Genomic DNA, 8411 nt, shown 5'->3' on the forward strand with positions numbered 1-8411 from the left:
CTCGATGCAATGTCTTGATGCTTGATACATCAACAGGGTTGAGTCTAAGGCCCCGTCCACACGAAGCCGATTTCATGGCGAAACCGCAAAGGTCTTGTACGGTTCGACCTTCCGTCCACACGAAGCCGGCGAATCCGCTGACCGAAACCGTAAACTTCTGAAACCGCCCACGGAGGTGGTTTCAAATCTACCCGGTTTCGTTTTGGATTCGTGTGGACGCCTGAAACCGTAAACCATGACGTCATCGCCCCACCCCTCGACCCTCTAGCCAATGACTGTTAAGCCCGCGGAGTCTCAGAACTCACAACAACAAAGATGATGGCGGACCACAGGCTTGTAATCGTTCTGCAGCAGATCATGTCCCCTGTTGGGTTGCTAAGCCATTATTTATTGAGACTGTTGACTGACTGTTTGTTTGTGTAGTTAGTGGTTCGGGGGGCAGCCTTTATGCGCATGCTCGCCTCTTCTTCTTACTTAATTTTCTTCTGGATTTCTGTAGCAGAAGCAGCGCCCCTTATGGGCCTGGCATGTGTACTACAGCGTTTCTACAGATCTACCCGGTTTCGCTTGACTCCGTCTTTACGGAGATACTCCGAAACCGGATAGATCGAAACCGGAACGGTTTCGCCTGTTTCGGCTTCGTGTGGACGGGGCCTAAGTCTTCATAATGAAAATAAATGGGGGAAGTTATCTATAGTTAGGCAAATTACATTACGTTTCAATTATCAGTACAATAAGTTAATTCTGCCATAACCGATGTTATGTATCTTTTACTAAACAGAAATGCTAAAAATGATAGTGTTGACTAATGCAGTATGATGTGTCGGCAGGGTTACCATGACTACAGAACAAATCTATAAACACAGTGCAAGAGTATTTAACGGTGGAGTCATTAATCCTTTTCCAGATGTTAGATGCACAAATGTTGGTTTTGGTGTATTTTACAGTGTTACACAATGAGGAATTATATTCAACCGTTTGCACCATCAAATCTAGAGAAACTGCTTCACATCCTGAAAGACCTCATCATGATGGCTGCAGGGCTCTCAAGGTTTGAACTGAGTTCAGAGTGCGATTTTGTCGGGGGGGGGGGGTGTATATTAACCTGTGACTGCATACAAATGTGGTGCCTTAAGGACATGCTGACTAATGTACGATAATAAGCATTATTGGCCCTTAACACAAATATTCAGAAACAACACTGCCTCAAAAGGCTCTTGGCCTAAACAACACCAGTAGAGGCATATACTTTTCCCTGAACTTGTAAACATTACAAACGTGCAAAAAAATAATTAGATGTTTATGTGGCATTCAGTCCAATGCTTTGGCCAGAAGGCCAAAGCATTGGACTGAATGCCAGAAGACCAACTTTAACACAGCATTGGCCAGAAGGCCAATGCTGTGTTAAAGTGTGTGTAAAGTATGACCAAGTGTTTCTTTCTGTTCAATAGAAACAACTTCATCCATCCCCTAAGGAGAAATTTGTTAATGTTTGTCCCTATAAAACAATAATGGTAAAAATCAAAACAAACATGACCGTAACTCTAAAGTCGCTTCCACCAATGCAAAGAAAACAGAGTAGGGGAGGGCGTAGCCTAACTAGTTTGTGAACGACCCAGAGAAACGCAACGTTAAATAGCGGTGCAAGTTGGTGGGCGCTATCTTGGTAATTTCTCTGCGTGAGAAATATGTAGTGTTGCATGTGAGCGTGTGCATGGGTTGAAATGCGTGTGTCTCACGCCAAATGCGTGAGACTTGAGAGCCCTGTGGCTGTGAAGCCCCCGGGTTTTATATTAACTACTCCCACAGTTCCTAGCATGGGATTAAAACAAGCCACCTCCAATCCTAGGGCAGGGCTGCACCTCTTATCCCTCCCGGCCAAACATCCACCAATAATCTCAGTTGAACTTTGCCCCTCAGATTCGCACGCTTTGAACCCTCTCTCTGACAGAGGTTCTCATCACTGGTTGCTATGGTTTCAACATCGCGTCAACTGTCATCGCGGTTTCACTCACTTGCGGAAAAACTCGAACATATGTCACTGGCTGTCGTTCACTCCAGCGGTCTCTGGATAGGGGGTCTACAAAGAGGGTACCATTGCCTGCACACAGTAGGTGCCCTCCCCCCCCCAGAACACACTAGTGGTCGCTGTAATCTACTGCTGCTCACTCTTGTGCTCTTAAAGCTCACGCTGAATAAAAGGCAGATTGATTACAATGTTTATATTCCTTTCTTTCGATGTTTCGAGTCTTTGTTGAGCTATTTATACTCTTTTTGATTTGTGTTTAACATTTATCGGTGATTGGGCAACGGCTGTGAAGATAATAACAAACATATGGGGGTAAATTATAGGTCCCGGCTCAATCGGAATAGAAGCAAGAAAGAGTATAAGCCTGGCTTTAAACAGGTATCGACTCCAACGGGTCACCAACGGGCGGGCACAAAGATGGCGGTGTTTCACAGCAGTGTTCGACGGAGTCTATTCTCGGGGTGTTTTTTTTACTGTGAGCGGCCGTACATGCGGCGACACACGCTTGCACACGTCGCTCGGAAATTTGAAATGATTGGGTTTTCGCAACCGTCAGCTGACGCACAGAGGGGTGTGAAGGCTTGCAGGGAGCCGGGGGCGGGTCCATATACCACTTGACCAACGGCCTCAGGCTGAACAAACTCTGGGCCAGCTGTGTGTGTGTGTGTGAGAGAGAGAGAGAGAGAGAGAGAGAGAGAGAGAGAGAGAGAGAGAGAGAGAGAGAGAGAGAGAGAGAGAGAGAGAGAGAGAGAGAGAGAGAGAGAGAGAGAGAGAGAGAGAGAGAGAGACTACAGGATGACCACGGCCACGCTGTTGACGGCCTCTCAGTCTTTCCAGCTGTATGATTCCACATGCAGCACTGCAGTGGGGTAGCAGTGTTGCCAGGCAGAAGCAGAGTCTCCGCTGCTGGTGGAACCCAAGGTGGTCAGGGACGGGCCGCTCAGGAACAGAGGTGACTCAGCTCCTCAGAGCCGCTCGATGCACTCTACGTCGCTTCAATCAATGTTAGATGAGTGGCATGACACAAATGTATTTTGTGTATTTGAGGGCTCTTCAACGTTTGCCGGTTCAATTATCCAGTGTTGGCAGAGTTGAGACAACCCTGCATCTTTTCTCCTTCATAACATTTGTAATTTCCATTTTCATTAAGGGAATTTAGAAGACGCTTCTATCCAAAGCGACTTACAATAAGGAAATTTACCAGAAGAAAGAAAAACAACCATTTAATCGCTGTCGGTACAGTAAGGATGTTCATAGAAACAAGTGTCAAACACTAACAATCGCTAGGTTAACCCCATTCCCTGTGTACAGCAAAGATAGCACTTTATGGTGCTGTGTTTGTGTGTTTCTGTTGGCAGGTCTGATCGGCTGTCAGCACAGCCTTTCCCCGACCCTGACCCCCTCACCTCGGGGTATGGGCTGTCTCTCTGCCCCTCATGGTTCTGTTTGTCAGTGTGATGTTCCTGGTTCACCCTCACCTCCACCTTATCAACATCTGAATCACGGTACTCGAGTAGCGGTTGAGGTGAAGGAGTTGAAGCAGAACTTATTTTATATGATGCCTTTCACCAAACGCTAAAGGGTCTCGAAACGTGGAAGCACTGCATATTGTTCCTTGGTTTAATTCGGTGCCTAGGAAATCCCAAATCTGTCTTTTTAATTGTATGATGAGTGAGTTTTGTTTTTGTTTGCTAGGTCTCACTTGAAAATTTGATTTCAATCACAACGAGGCTACCTGGTTTAATAAAGTCTCAAAAAGCTAGTTGAACACACGCTCCAGGAGAAAAGCCTTCCTTTATTAATTCACCACGTAGAGCAAAAAGAGGCCTTCAAAGTAAGCCTTCAACCTTCACTGCTCGACCCTGAAGGCTAAATCCAAATCAGTGAAATCATACCTATTCATTGAATTTCATTGAATGATGTCAATTAAGATCAAACACAGCTGACTCTCTCGCTGTCACCTAGGAAACCCGAGGGGACGGCACCTGCCTGGAGTTTCACCAATTCGCTCATCTGCCGCAGCTCGAGCGCTGCGTGGTTTCATCAATTAGTTAATTGGTTATTTGGTTGCGTCTGGTGCGGTTCAGTTAAGAAGGAACCAGACGTCACGCTGGTGTCCAGACACCGCTTTGGCTATGAAATATACACACATTCTAAAGGACCTTCTGAGGGCCACCCACAAACAGTTTAGTTTGAATTAATAAATTACTTTTGTAATCAACGTGACTTGTTTTTTTCGAATCACAAGCTACTTATGTCACTATCTGTTTGCACAGATTGACAGATTTGGTGACGCAGCAGACAACCTGTTCCTTCAAGCAAACCGCCAAGCTCATTGATTTAACAGGGCAGGTTTATAGGACACCATCCATTAATCTATCACGCGTGAGAGGTCATTCCTCACCCTGAGTGTTATCAGGACTATTTCTGTTGTCGAGTGAAATGTTCATTGCAAGCTTCCTGTTTATATATAGTGTACCCCTACTGTCCAGAAGCCTCTCCCCTCATGTCCATGGGGAACTGATACCACGCCCCAGTTGTGGTGGAGGTGAGATTTATATGAAAGAGGGATTTCAAATATACTAGAACGATCAAAAGGGGACATCTTTTTTGTTTATCTTTTGTTAAACCTGGAGCACTGTTGTGTGTCTTAAACCCCAACCCCTTTATAACTCCTGATGGGTTGTTTGATTCAATTTAAAACCAAAATCAACTTGGAGTTGAACCCAGAGCCCTGATCTTCAACGTGCTACGACGGGAAACAAAGGATGGTGTTCCCATCTCTCTTATCACGTCTGTTTCTCCAGTCGTCCTCGCAGGACTGTCCTGGATCGGCAGCTCAAGAACATTAGCACGGCACGCGACAAACCCAGCGGCAACACGACACTACTGTGCCGAGCGCGTTCAAATGAAACCACCGCACCGCACCGCCCCAACGCCAAAGCCATTAGGCGTGTGCTACACCACGGGGACCCCGCCGCCCAGAACCACTGCTCCTCCACTTCCTCCCAAAGGAAGGTTGGCTGAATCCATGAGGGTTCGTTATATCGTTATCTCCTTCGTTTTTTGCGTCCTTTCCTTCCTTCTTTCCTTTCTTCCTCCCTCACTCCCCTCTGTCCGTCCGTCCTATTCCTCCTCCCTCGCTTCCTTCGTTCCTTTCCTTTGTTTGTTCCTTCGTTCGTTCGTTCGTTCCTCCCCTACTCCCTTACACCCTCCGTCAATCCCTCCCTCCCTCCCTCCCTCCCTCCCTCCCTTGCACCCATCCTTCCTTCCATAATTTCTCCCTCCCTCCTCCTTCCTTTTCTCTCTCGCTCCGTTCCACCCTTCCTCCCTTCCTCTCTCACTCCTTCCCTTCCATCCCTCCCCTCCTCCTTACCTCCCTCCCCTCCCCTCCCTCCCTCCCTCCCTCCCTCCCTTCCATCCACTCTTTCTCTCATGAACCCCTGGAGGTTCACTCCCTACAACCTCCTCAGTGTGTGAGCAGGTATAGAGGTTCACACACCTCTAACCCTTCTCACACACTGAGCAGGTATAGAGGTTCACACACCTCTAACCCCTCCTCACACACTGAGGAGGGTTAGAGGAGAGTGAACCTCTATACCTCCTCACACACTGAGGAGGTATAGAGGTTCACTCTCCTCTTTACCTCCTCAGTGTGTGAGGAGGTATAGAGGTTCACTCTCCTCTATACCTCCTCAGTGTGTGAGGAGGTATAGAGGTTCACACACCCTCTATACCTCCTCAGTGTGTGAGGAGGTATAGAGGTTCACTCTCCTCTATACCTCCTCAGTGTGTGAGGAGGTATAGAGGTTCACTCTCCTCTTTACCTCCTCAGTGTGTGAGGAGGTATAGAGGTTCACTCTCCTCTTTACCTCCTCAGTGTGTGAGGAGGTATAGAGGTTCACTCCTCCTCTATACCTCCTCAGTGTGTGAGGAGGTATAGAGGTTCACTCTCCTCTGTACCTCCTCAGTGTGTGAGGAGGTATAGAGGTTCACACACCTCTATACCTCCTCACACACTGAGGAGGTACAGAGGACAGAGGAGTGTGAGAGGGCGACGGTGTCGTTAATGTGTGACGACTGGTCCAGATTCCTGATGTCTCCGGCGGAGCTCAGAGAGAGTGACGTGGGTCGGTAGGTACATTATTGTTTCCACCTTGTCCTGCGGGGGCTGGCTTCGCTGTCTTGGTGCCGCTGTGTCTCTGACACATCTAGTGAACGTCCCCCTCCCCTACGTGCCTCTCTGACTGCTCTGGCTATACTGGAGGTGGCCGTGATGGGGCTGTCCGTCAACATCCTCATTGAGGGCTGAGGTGACCCACAATGGAACTAGTTTTCGTTCTTATGTTATGGAAAACCACGTTAACACCGTTTTAAACTCTCCACATAAATTAAACAGCATTTACACAGCGCCATTGGCCACTCAAAGCGCTTTACAATACTGCCTCACATTCACCGATTCGTACACACATTTCACACACCGACGGCGGAGTCGACCATGCAAGATGACAGTCCCGGGGAGGGCTTGCTCAGGGACACCTCGACACTCATAAAACTAGCGACCTTCCGGTTACCAGCAAATCCACAATCTCCTGAACTACATGACGCCCAACAGAAAGAATTAAATAATTTCGCCCTGACTTGTCACTTGAGTGGGAGCAGTTTCTGTTTCTTTCTTTCTTTATTAATTTACTTCATGAAGTGTGTCTGTTCTACTCAAATGTCCTCACTTTAAAGGGTGAATCGATCCACCGCCCGCAAGACTCTTATCTGTTGTTCTACGTTTCAACGCTCCCCTCTGTAGAGTATCCCACTGTTCACACTCGAATTATGACCATAATTGCGTTTTCTAATCATTATTCAACCGTTTTGTTTTCTACAAGGTAGGGTCCCGTTCGCTTATTTAATTCCATCATTCGGTCGTTCAACCTTGTTATTCTTCAAACTCTGGGGGAGGTTATTCATTTCTTCAAGATTGAAAAACATTAAGAACGTTGAGAAAATGTGTGTGTGTGTGTGTGTGTGTGTGTGTGTGTGTGTGTGTGTGTGTGTGTGTGTGTGTGTGTGTGTGTGTGTGTGTGTGTGTGTGTGTGTGTGTGTGTGGTGTGTGTGTGTGGGAGAGAGCATGAGAGAGCAAGAGAGAGACGGAGAGTGAGAAGGGTAGAGTTGCCCTTGTTTATAGGTTGAAGAGTAGGAGAGAGGAGAAGAAAATATGAGGGTTGAGCGGAAGAGATGAAAGGAAGGGGAGAGGAGAAGAGGGGTACACAAGGAGAAGAAGAGAGGGAGGAAGAGAGGTGAAGTGAGAAGCAAGGAGAGGACAGGAGAAGAGGAGGAGTAGACAAGGAGAAGAGAGGGAAGATGAAGAGGGATGGGAGAAGAGGAGAGGGAGAAGAAAGGAGAGGAGGACAGAGACTAGAGGAAGAAGCGAAGAGAGGAGAAGAAAAGAGGGTAAATCAGTGAGTATGGGGGAAAGTTTAAATAAATATATGGAAAATATATTCTCTGTGAGCATGTGTATGGGAGTGTGGGAGGCAGATATTGGAGTAAGAGGGAGTCTTAAGCACCAGCAACATATGATAGAGAGACGACGATGAAAAAATAGAAGGAAAAGGGAGAAAGAACAGAAGGAAAATAATTGCCCCTTGATGGTGAAACGGGGAGAGAGGCCATTTCTCTCTGGCCTATCCTTTCTGCTGTTTGCGTCTTAACTTCCTCTCTGTTTTCCTTTTCCTCACGTTCTGTAGTTCACTTCATTCCCTTTCGAGAGAGAGAGAAGATGAGAGAGAGAGAGAGAGGAGAGAGAGAGAGAGAGAGAGAGAGGAGAGAGAGAGAGAGAGAGAGAGAGAGAGAGAGAGAGAGAGAGAGAGAGAGAGAGAGGGGGAGGGGGGTGCACTACCTCTAACGCCCTCCTCTTGAGATGAATAATGATGATTTTAAAATAATGATGTTCTTCTACTCGTTAATGTCGGAGTTCAAAGGAAACGCTTCAGTGCGGTTCACAGTGCGGAGCACAGTGTTGACTGTGGGCAGTGTTAGATGTTAAGGCTGGGGGAAATGTGTAATCTCTCTGATTGGCTGAGTTCTACAACTGACACTGAATATGCGAAACAGCGCAGAAGGTTCAGTAACCCCTAAGGGTTTTTACTTTTAATTCTTATTATCAACAAAGCTTCAGCACATGTGGTAACATTTTATCCAGGGTAGCATGTCAAGCTATATTTAACATTCAACACTTAATGCCCTCAATTGGGTTGAAATATACTATTTTCAATCCCTTCCGTGGTACTTCTATGTCACCTTAGCCAATCACAAACTCTCTCAGTTCTAGCCCCGCCCTCTAATTGTCATCGAAGCTGATCAGACACACCTGCAAGTTCGTTAA

This window comes from Gadus macrocephalus, chromosome 23 (genome assembly GCF_031168955.1).
Source record: "Gadus macrocephalus chromosome 23, ASM3116895v1".
Lineage (NCBI taxonomy): Eukaryota > Metazoa > Chordata > Actinopteri > Gadiformes > Gadidae > Gadus > Gadus macrocephalus.